Source organism: Impatiens glandulifera, chromosome 9, assembly GCF_907164915.1.
Source record: "Impatiens glandulifera chromosome 9, dImpGla2.1, whole genome shotgun sequence".
Lineage (NCBI taxonomy): Eukaryota > Viridiplantae > Streptophyta > Magnoliopsida > Ericales > Balsaminaceae > Impatiens > Impatiens glandulifera.
Genome location: NC_061870.1, coordinates 429,267 through 438,727, shown reverse-complemented (window position 1 = coordinate 438,727; position 9,461 = coordinate 429,267).

The window sequence follows — 9,461 nt, the reverse complement described above, 5'->3', positions numbered from 1 at the left end:
GCTCTCAAACCTCTCAAAACTTTCAATCCTTCGATCCTTCGATTTATTCAAGCTACAATGGGTCGCGAATCTGTGTTGTTCAAACACATCGTCCAAGTTGACTTCGATGAAGTTCGGGCGAACGGTTCGGTAGAGGCAAAGCGGGTGCTAACCCAGATCTCCGAATCCGGTCTCGAACACTTTCTGAACGGGCCATTCGTCTTATATCGCGGTATCCGGTAAGAAATCATCTCTTAAACCGGAATATAGACCGTTGTGCGATATCTTCACCAAATCGGTTCAAGCGAGAGGAGTCAACTTTGACAGCCTCACCCGGATAAAGATTGAAATGATTGCCGGTTTGGTCAACGGCATCAAAATCAACTGGGCGAAAGTGGTTTTCACAAACTTATGTGAGATGGTGGATCCGACATCCAATCGGTCATGGGGATACGCCATCCCACTCTGTAAACTGATGCGTCACTTCAACATTAACACCGGCCCTGGTGTTTTCCTCGCCCCCAACAAAGTTATAAAATCTCACCAATTCATTAAACCAGAGGACAAGCAAGGCAAAAAGAAGGCCTCCGGAACCAAGGGGGATAGGCAAGGGGGATAGTAAGAAAACGGTTTCGGTCAAAGAAAAATCCGGAACCAAGGGGATAGGCAACCAACCGGATCGGCTAATCCGCGGTCCGACACCCTCTACACTGACAACTCGGCATCCAGCTCTGGCCGAACCGCTTCACAACACACCGGAGAAGATCAGTCCGGTAAAGGGAAAGGACCAGTGGTCGAAGAACAATCGATCCGACATGATGATGTTGATGCCGGCTCGGACAGTATACAGGAGGAAGATGAATCCGCGGATGAACACACCTGGCAAACGACCAATGACCTCGTCAGCAGAATCATGGAAGAGATTCATGAGCAGGCTCACGCGGCAACTGACGTCTACTATCAATGGGCCCTGCACCGGCATCAAATATTCTACAAAAACATGCTACCGGATCTCACTGTTAACCAGAAATTCGAGAAGCTGGTTGAGATGGAGGAGGAGGAAATAGTCAGCCTCACAAAGGCTCATAGCGTTATGACCGCCCTAGGACGAACTAGGATGGTCGAACCGCATGCTCGGTTACTAGGGCTCACCGAACACATTCGACGTCTTCAAGAAAAGCATATTCCAGGGACACCGGACTCTCAACTTGAGCTCTTGGTGTTAGACATGCTAGCGGTCAAGGAAGGGGAACTGACCGAGGAGATGGCACGGCTTAGAACGGAGCCCGAGCACCAGGAGATGTCGAACTTCTCCAGATCCCCACCTGAGGATGAGGGCGGTCCGAATCCGACCGAAAATGAGCATTCCTCTCCTCCACCGGAACAGGAAATCAACATGACCGAACTAAGGACGGGTACACCGCTCACCGAGCAACGAGTCTCTATTCAAACCGGGGATTCGGTACCGGCCATAACGGAAGATAGGGTAAACAACCTCATCGAGGAATTTGTCAATACCGCGATCCGGCTGTGGCAAAAGAAGATCAAAGAAACCGCGGCTAAATCAGTCGAGATGATTGAGGCGACAAAATAGGATCACAAATCCGCGGTCGACCGGATCACGTCCGTTGAAGAAAATTACGGCAATACAGATCAGTTGTACATCGGTCATCTTGATAGAACTATGGCATTGGAGGAGACAACACAGAAGCTTGTGTCCGACCTCGCTCTTGCCAGCCAAAAGGTCGGTATGATGGAACAATCTCAAGTAACAACCGATCAAAGGCTGAAGAAGGTTGATGAAGACCTGGCTCAATCCGGTGCCCAGGCCGGCTCTACACTTGAGAGGGTGGTCACGCTTGAAGAAAAGCATGCCAAGATCGAAGCCGATCTAAAAGCGGTCACCGAACAGGTGGCGGAGTTAATAGAGGCAAAACTGAGGAGGCAAATGCTCTCGCGGCCCAGAAGCTTCAAGATGCCCTGGACGAGCAGGTCCGGATTCAGAAGGAAACGGTATTGGAAGATGCGAACCTGGCCGGACATATACAAACAATCGAGAACAGTGCACCGGCCATAGCAATTCAACAAAATAAAGATGCTATTCGGCTACTCGTCCAACATGAAACATACAATGAGTTCGCCAAGGCTCAAAAGAAGTCCAAAACGGTTGCTTCCCCTTCCTCTCCGGTTACACGAAAAAGGAAGGCTCCTTCGAAGAAGGCGGCAATCATGACACTATTGGACAGTGTTACTGATACGGTTGTTGATCCTTCATTCAACCCGGTTTTGCAAGCCGATGAAGTTTTCGAGGAAGAAGTCGAGCCACAGCTCAGAAGACAGCGGGGTCTCGATGCGGTTCCAATTAGATCGTTCGCTCTACCGGTCTCCCCCTTCACCGGCACTTCAGGCGGTCAAGGATCTTCATCCAGGCCGATTCCAGCGGTCAAGGGAAAAGCAACTAATGAACAACTGGAAAAATTCTTGCCGCCCAGATCGAAGAAATAGGGGCTTTATTTACTTTACTTACTTATGCTTACTTTGGTTTTATAAATATAAAGTATTTTTACCTTAGTATATTTCATATATATATCAAGTATTTTTGGAAACCGGCCTACTCTTGCATTCTTACATAGTTTTGAATATTTTAAATAAAATAATCAAAAAGGGAGAAATTGTTAGATAAAATACAAAATTTTTCAAAAAAAAAAAAAATTTCTCAAAATTTTCCCAACATTTTTCGAAAAATTATTCCAAAAATCTGGCCAAATAAACTTTTAAAAAAAACAACCGGCCTACTTTTGCATTTTTACATAGTTTTGAATATTTTAAGTAAAATAATCAAAAAGGGAGAAATTGTTAGATAAAATTAGATCGGTTAAATAGAACTTAACAAAAACAAACTTCTTGTGCAGGAACAGTTAACAAAATCAAACGGTCAAGTTACTCAACCGGTAAAGTTACTCAACCGGCCAAGTTACTCATTCGGTCAAGCAATCCAACCGAACAAGAACCTTACCGAACAAGAAGATAAGACCGGTCAAATCAGAAGGCCAAAATCATTGAACATTCGGTCAATCTGAAGTCATGGAAAAACCGAAAGTCATCCGATTAACATAAACAACCGACCAGTACAAATAGATACTTCGAGTATCTGTTGAGGATGATACCGAAGGGACCGACTTTAGTATTGCCATATTCATACAAGTCTGAGGACAGTCTGTAGGCTACAAAAGATCGTCCGACAAGATCTTTCCACTCCAGGATAAATCAGAGACGCAATCTTCCAGGTACAGGCAACTGTCCAACCGACAGTTTCCATATTGAGTAAAAGACAAACCTAGCCGGTTTGACCTACACACTGAAGCCTAGACCGCCAGGTCTGAAGCCTAGACCACCAGGTCTGAAGCTTAGACTGCCAGGTCTGAAGCCTAGACCGCCAGGTCTAAAGCCTAGACCGCCAGGTCTGAATCACTGAACCTCTGCTCAACCAATCAAACTCAAGGAAATGAAATGTGATCGTTGACAGATTTCACCTATAAAAGAAGGAGCTGAAGAGGAGTAAATGCAGTTCCAAGAGATTTCAACTACCCAAGTCTTGATTGTACGGTTACCAAGCTCTAGCAACAAGAAACCAGTCAACGAATCCTACCAACTACAAGCTCTAAGATTTATTGCAAGTTTATTTCTATACAAGGTTTAGAGCTTAAGTGTTTATTTGAAGAGTGATTACAATTTCGGTTAAAATTGTACGAGTGTTATCGAGCAGAAAATAAGTCTCGATCGGATTGTGTTTACGTATTCCTTAGTGAATATCCTTTTCGCGGTTTCGAGAGGAAGGGGTGACGTAGGAGTTTATCTCCGAACATCCATAAAATCCTGTCTTGTTATTTACTTTTTGCCGGTCTTGTGATATAACCGACTTTGCCTAAACCGACTTACTAAGTCCCAAAACCGACCCACCCAACTCCAAACCAACCTAATCTAAATCTGGTTCTGTCCGCTTAGTGTGTGTGCTGCTTCAACCTGAAACAAATCACTTCCGCGCTTGAACTCGGTTCAAGGGTTTGTGACAGTTTGTGTACTATTGAAACCCCGGTGTTAATCTCTAATCGGATTAACCACCAACCTTTGAGTGAGACGCGATAACCGGCTAGACCCCAGTTCCCCAGCCGCGACCTAGATCCTAACAGTTAGCTAAGTGTGTGTGTAAACTGTATTTGATTCTCATGATATAGTGAATCCTTCCGGTAGTTGGAAGAAGGGGTGACATAGGAGAGTTTCTCCGAACATCCATAAACAACTGCTGTGTTCTTCATTTTTTGTCATCTTTTCATATTTCATCTTGTGCTTCAAACCCAAGTAAACATTTCCCCCTTGAATCTGTTTCAAGTGTTTACACAAGTTTACGTAGAATAGAAAGATATATTAATTCCTAACATGATTTCTATTAAACCGTTTTTCATAAGCCTTCATCATTAGCCAGACCCCCGTCTCTATTGATAAAGCCGATTCTATCACCTGTCATAAAATCCGCTGGCTGGATTCCTACACCACACAAGCATAGTGAGTGTACGGACCCATCAAGCATTTATAAGAAAACCATTTAAGCCATTGCATCCATGAGGGTTTTTAAGGGTATCTCATCAGTCAATCATGTATAGTTGCATACTGAGCACATATTCGGGTCCTTAGCCCGGAGAGGCTGATTCTCCAGGGTGGGTATCCCTTCGTGAATTCCTCCAGCCATATTTGAGAGCATCGGACCACCAGAGCTCATCCTGGCTGGCCATCCTCTCGTATCCGTCAATTCCTCCATGATTATCTCTTAGATTCCATAGCCCTTAACTCAAAACCATCCTTCTTTAGAAAACCATGGACTTGCAATGAAAACATGCTTTGAAACTAAATGCATCGTTTATATAAAATACATGAATAATAGCACTGTGTGGGTTTTAGAAAGCGTATAGAAAAGTACTTGCCTTATAATTCCATGTTTACGGAATCATCGGTCGAACCACTCGGCCCTAAGTGCCAGCATCCACGATCGTAGATCTCGGTCATGACCGCAGATTCCTCGGTCAAGAAAAACGTGATTTTAGGATGTGACAAATTACCACCCTTATAATAAATTTTGTCCCCGAAATTCGATCATAAAGGAAGTACAAATAGTGTGTTTGTGAAAAAATGGTTTCATTCGAAAAACATTATTTCCAACCATTATGAAAAACGATTTCATGTCATGCAAAAACATCATTTAAAACAATTTACAGACATGAAGGCCTTGGAGGTGCATCCATAGGAGCAAATGTGTGAAAGTGCTAAGGTTCGGAACCGTTGCTCTGATACCAAGTTGTTACGCCATAACTTCCTACTTTCATGCACCTAAATCAACGTGATTTCGAACATAAATGCGGAAGCTCTAGGGTGCCTATCTGACCCAATCATTGAAAAGGTTGATATAAAAGTCGGTCCTACGGTCTCGGTCCCTCCTTCCACACACATCTCCAACACCACGCTTCCGCTCCAACTCTTCCTTCACCTGTCATAAAATCCGCTGGCTGGATTCCTACACCACACAAGCATAGTGATTCTACGGACCCAACAAGAATTTATAAGAAAATCATTTAATCCATTGCATCCATGAGGGTTTTTAAGGGTATCTCATTAGCCAATCATGTATAGTTGCATACTGAGCACATATTCGGGTCCTTAGCCCGGAGAAGCTGATTCTCTAGGGTGGGAATCTCTTCGTCAATTCCTCCAGCCATATTTGAGAGAATCGGACCACCAGAGCTCATCCTGACTGGTCATCCTCTCGTATCTGTCAATTCCTCCATGATTATATCTTAGATTCCATAGCCCTTAACTCAAAACCATCCTTCTTTAGAAAACCATGGACTTGCAATGAAAACATGCTTTGAAACCAAATGCATCGTTTATATAAAATACATGAATAATAGCACTGTGTGGGTTTTAGAAAGCGTATAGAAAAGTACTTTCCTTATAATTCCTTGTTTGCGGAATCATCTGTCGGACCACTCGCCCTGGGTGCCAACATCCACGGTCGTAGATCTCGGTCATGACCGTAGATTCCTCGGTCAAGAAAAACGTGATTTTAGGATGTGACAGAAATAGTGTAACTTGGACCACACTCCATCATTTGACCTATTTCAAGTTAGAGAATGAAGGTGGGAGGGTTACTACACATAGGGATTGGTTTCATCCAAAATGAGTTTGAACTCAGTTTAGAGTGACCCGCTGAGTGAGTTGTCGATTGAGCCAACTCCAGAAATTATAAGTCCCAAATATATCCTTGTTTTAAGAGTATATAAATGCATTACCTCATTTGTTAAGATCAGTACTAACAATAGAGACTAGGGTCTGAGTATTGTGAATAACTTATGATAAACTCTTCGATAATAATCCAGTGATTAGTATTTGTTTATATTCTTCACAAATCCTCCAAACTCTTGAAACAGATTTAAGTGCGGAATCATTGTTGGATTTGAAGCTTTAGACAACTGAATATAAATGGAAGAATGTAAAGAACACAAGGTTTGTTTATGGATGTTCGGAGTAAACTCTTTTACGTCACCCCTTCTTCCTCAAATAAAAGGATATCCACTAGAAGGCTTTGATTTGTATAGAACACACTACACAAACCCATGACTTAATTGGCCGCCTATTCTGAACTTCTAGCACACACTGTTGAATAGAACACCCTTTGTTTAACTTACAACACACTGTTAACGACTATCAAATAGTCTAGTAACTTATCTCTCAACTTCACGAAGTGAATTACAAAATACACTTGAGAATAAAATATCTAGAGAGAGTAAGTTGATTCAAGAAATCAAGCTTATAGAAATCGGGTGATTCAATGAGAGAGAGCTTCAACTTCTGTCTTATGATTCTAGCCAGCAATCCGTCTGTTATCCTTAGGCAATTTATTCTTGAAAATCACTAACGGTCGAATCCTTCTTTTGGACACGTGTCCTTTTTTCGTTGGGTGTACTATCCATGAGGTAATGAGTAGTACAACATGAATATATTCTTGAGATCGTGGTAGTACATGCAATTTGAATAATAGCGTACGTGGTAGTCGTTCATTTGATTAGCTCTACTGCTAGCTGTTTGGAGAGATCTACTACCAGCTGTCTAGACACTCATCTGCTTCAGATGTCCAGCCTTTAGATGTCTATATTCCTTCACATTCCATCTTCTTAACTTATACGTCTATCTTTCTTCAGACGCCATCTTCTTATCTTAGACGCTCATATGATCATCTTAGCCGTTCATCTGCTTAGATGCCTCATCTGATCATCTTAGATGTCCATCTACTCATCTTAGACGTCCATCTGCTCATCTTAGACGCCATCTGATCATCTTAGTCGTCCATCTTCTTAGACAAAGGTTGATCAAAGCAAAACAAGTTCGTTTGACCTGTACAGCCAAGACCGCTTCGACTATATGGCGGCCATCAGTAAAGGTATGCAAATCAACTGGGCATTTACATTATACTTTAATCTATGCCAGTTGGTTTACTCTGGGAACAAGGATAGTGTGGCTTTCTCAGCCCAACTCGGTTGGTTTATGAAACATTTGGGTGTGTCTATGGGCGAGGGTGAGGCTATTAACCCGAGTCGCATATTCACCAGTTTTTCTATAAAGAGTACTCTTGCGAGGATGAAGTTATCTAAAGATACGGCTTATGGCCCATCTATCCAACAAACAGGTGGCCAATTGGTCACTTGATCTAAGCGACATGCTACTTCCGTTCAGTCTACTAGAGCGAAAATAACTAAATTGGTGATGGAGTATGCGGCTAGTACTAATAGCCAAAAGAGCTCTCAAAAGAATGATTCTAGAGTAGTTGACTCCAGGATAAGATCAGGTCTTCCTCCTCTTGCGGCTATTCCCCTCCAGTCCCTATCTCCATCCCCTAGCCCGTTGAAGAAACTGGATAAGTCTGCTGGTGCTAATGATGATCCGTCTAAGGCGTCTATAGCATCTAAGGCGCCTAGGGCGTCTAAGCCGTCTAAGAAGTCTACTAAGGTAACTTCTTCTTCTCCTTTATCCTCAGTGCCTATTTTTGATGTTACTGTGATGGAACAAGCTGAAGGGCCAATTGTTGAGCTAGTTGGTCAGAATATTGAAAATATTGACAAGGTTGAATTGCTTGTCCTTCTTGAAGAGTCAGTAGTGGTTAAGGATACTGATAACACCGTGATTACTTCAAAAACAGAGTAGGTTATTGCTCAAGTTCCTGTTGCCATTCTTCCATCTAAACAGGCTCCCCTCCTCCGAATGCTGAGCCTAATAATGTCAAAACTAGTACTGCAGGAAAGGGTGTTGTGTCTAAACTCCTAGAAGGGGTCTTTTCAAAACCACTATCCCCGTTTGAAATTATGAGATCAACAAGGGGAGCCCTTGACATTACTATCTGCGAACCACTACCTAATTCTAAACCTAAACCAACTGTGGTTCCTAGAAAAGGAAAGGAATTTGTTACAGAATCTCCGGAGAAGATTTCTGAAGCAAGCTGTATTGTCAATCTTGTGATGGAGCAAGTGGAGATGAAAGTTGCTGAGAAGATTAATATCTTCGACACTTGGGTGTACTACAGGTTAGCCACTCAATTTGAGGAGATGATCTCGAAGAAAGAAATTGTGAAATGGTGGAAGAACTTGATAAAAATTGAAAAGAGAGTCCTGAAATGGGCAAAAACTGATGAGGTCTCTGAAGCCCTCAAAAGAAAAGATATGGTGGTGGCTAACATCATGATAAGTCTCCTGTTTCCTATGATTGAGTAAAGATATGCCAACTTTAATTCGCTTGACAGGGATGCCTCTGCAGAGCAGAACGCATTGAAGAGGTTGGATCTAATCATGATTGGCTATTGTTCAACAATTTTTCAAATGGTCCACGGAACAGACTCTTCCGGATTAAGTCTGTTCCATGACTTGTCTAGTGAAGATGAGCCAATGGAGGTATTTGATGTTAATCAATCCGTTTCGGAAGAAGATGTACAAGCTGTTGTTCGTCTTATTGAGATGACCAACATATCAGTTGAAGAGAAACAGTTATTGGCGCAACATGTTGTTGAACAGACCCAGGTCTTGGGTCAACCTGAAGTAAATCAGGAACAAGAGGAGGTTATTGTAGAAGGATATCAATCACCCATTCAACAAAAGGAGTCTTCTGAAGTGACTCCTCCTATTATTGAAACACGAGAAGAAATTCTAGTTTTAGAAGAAGAATCAGCAAAGATTACTGATCAATCTCCAAATTCAGAAGATAAGGGAGAACCCTAAGAGGAGACAGATTCCAAGAAGATCCCCTCTATTGAGGGGGAACAAGCTGACAAGAAGGAGTTTTCCTCAACCTCATCCTCGGAGGAAAGTCAAATTCCATCATCCCCTTCCAAGAGAAGAAGCATATTCAAACGTGAAAAGAGAAGGACCATAAATCTCTTTCTTTGC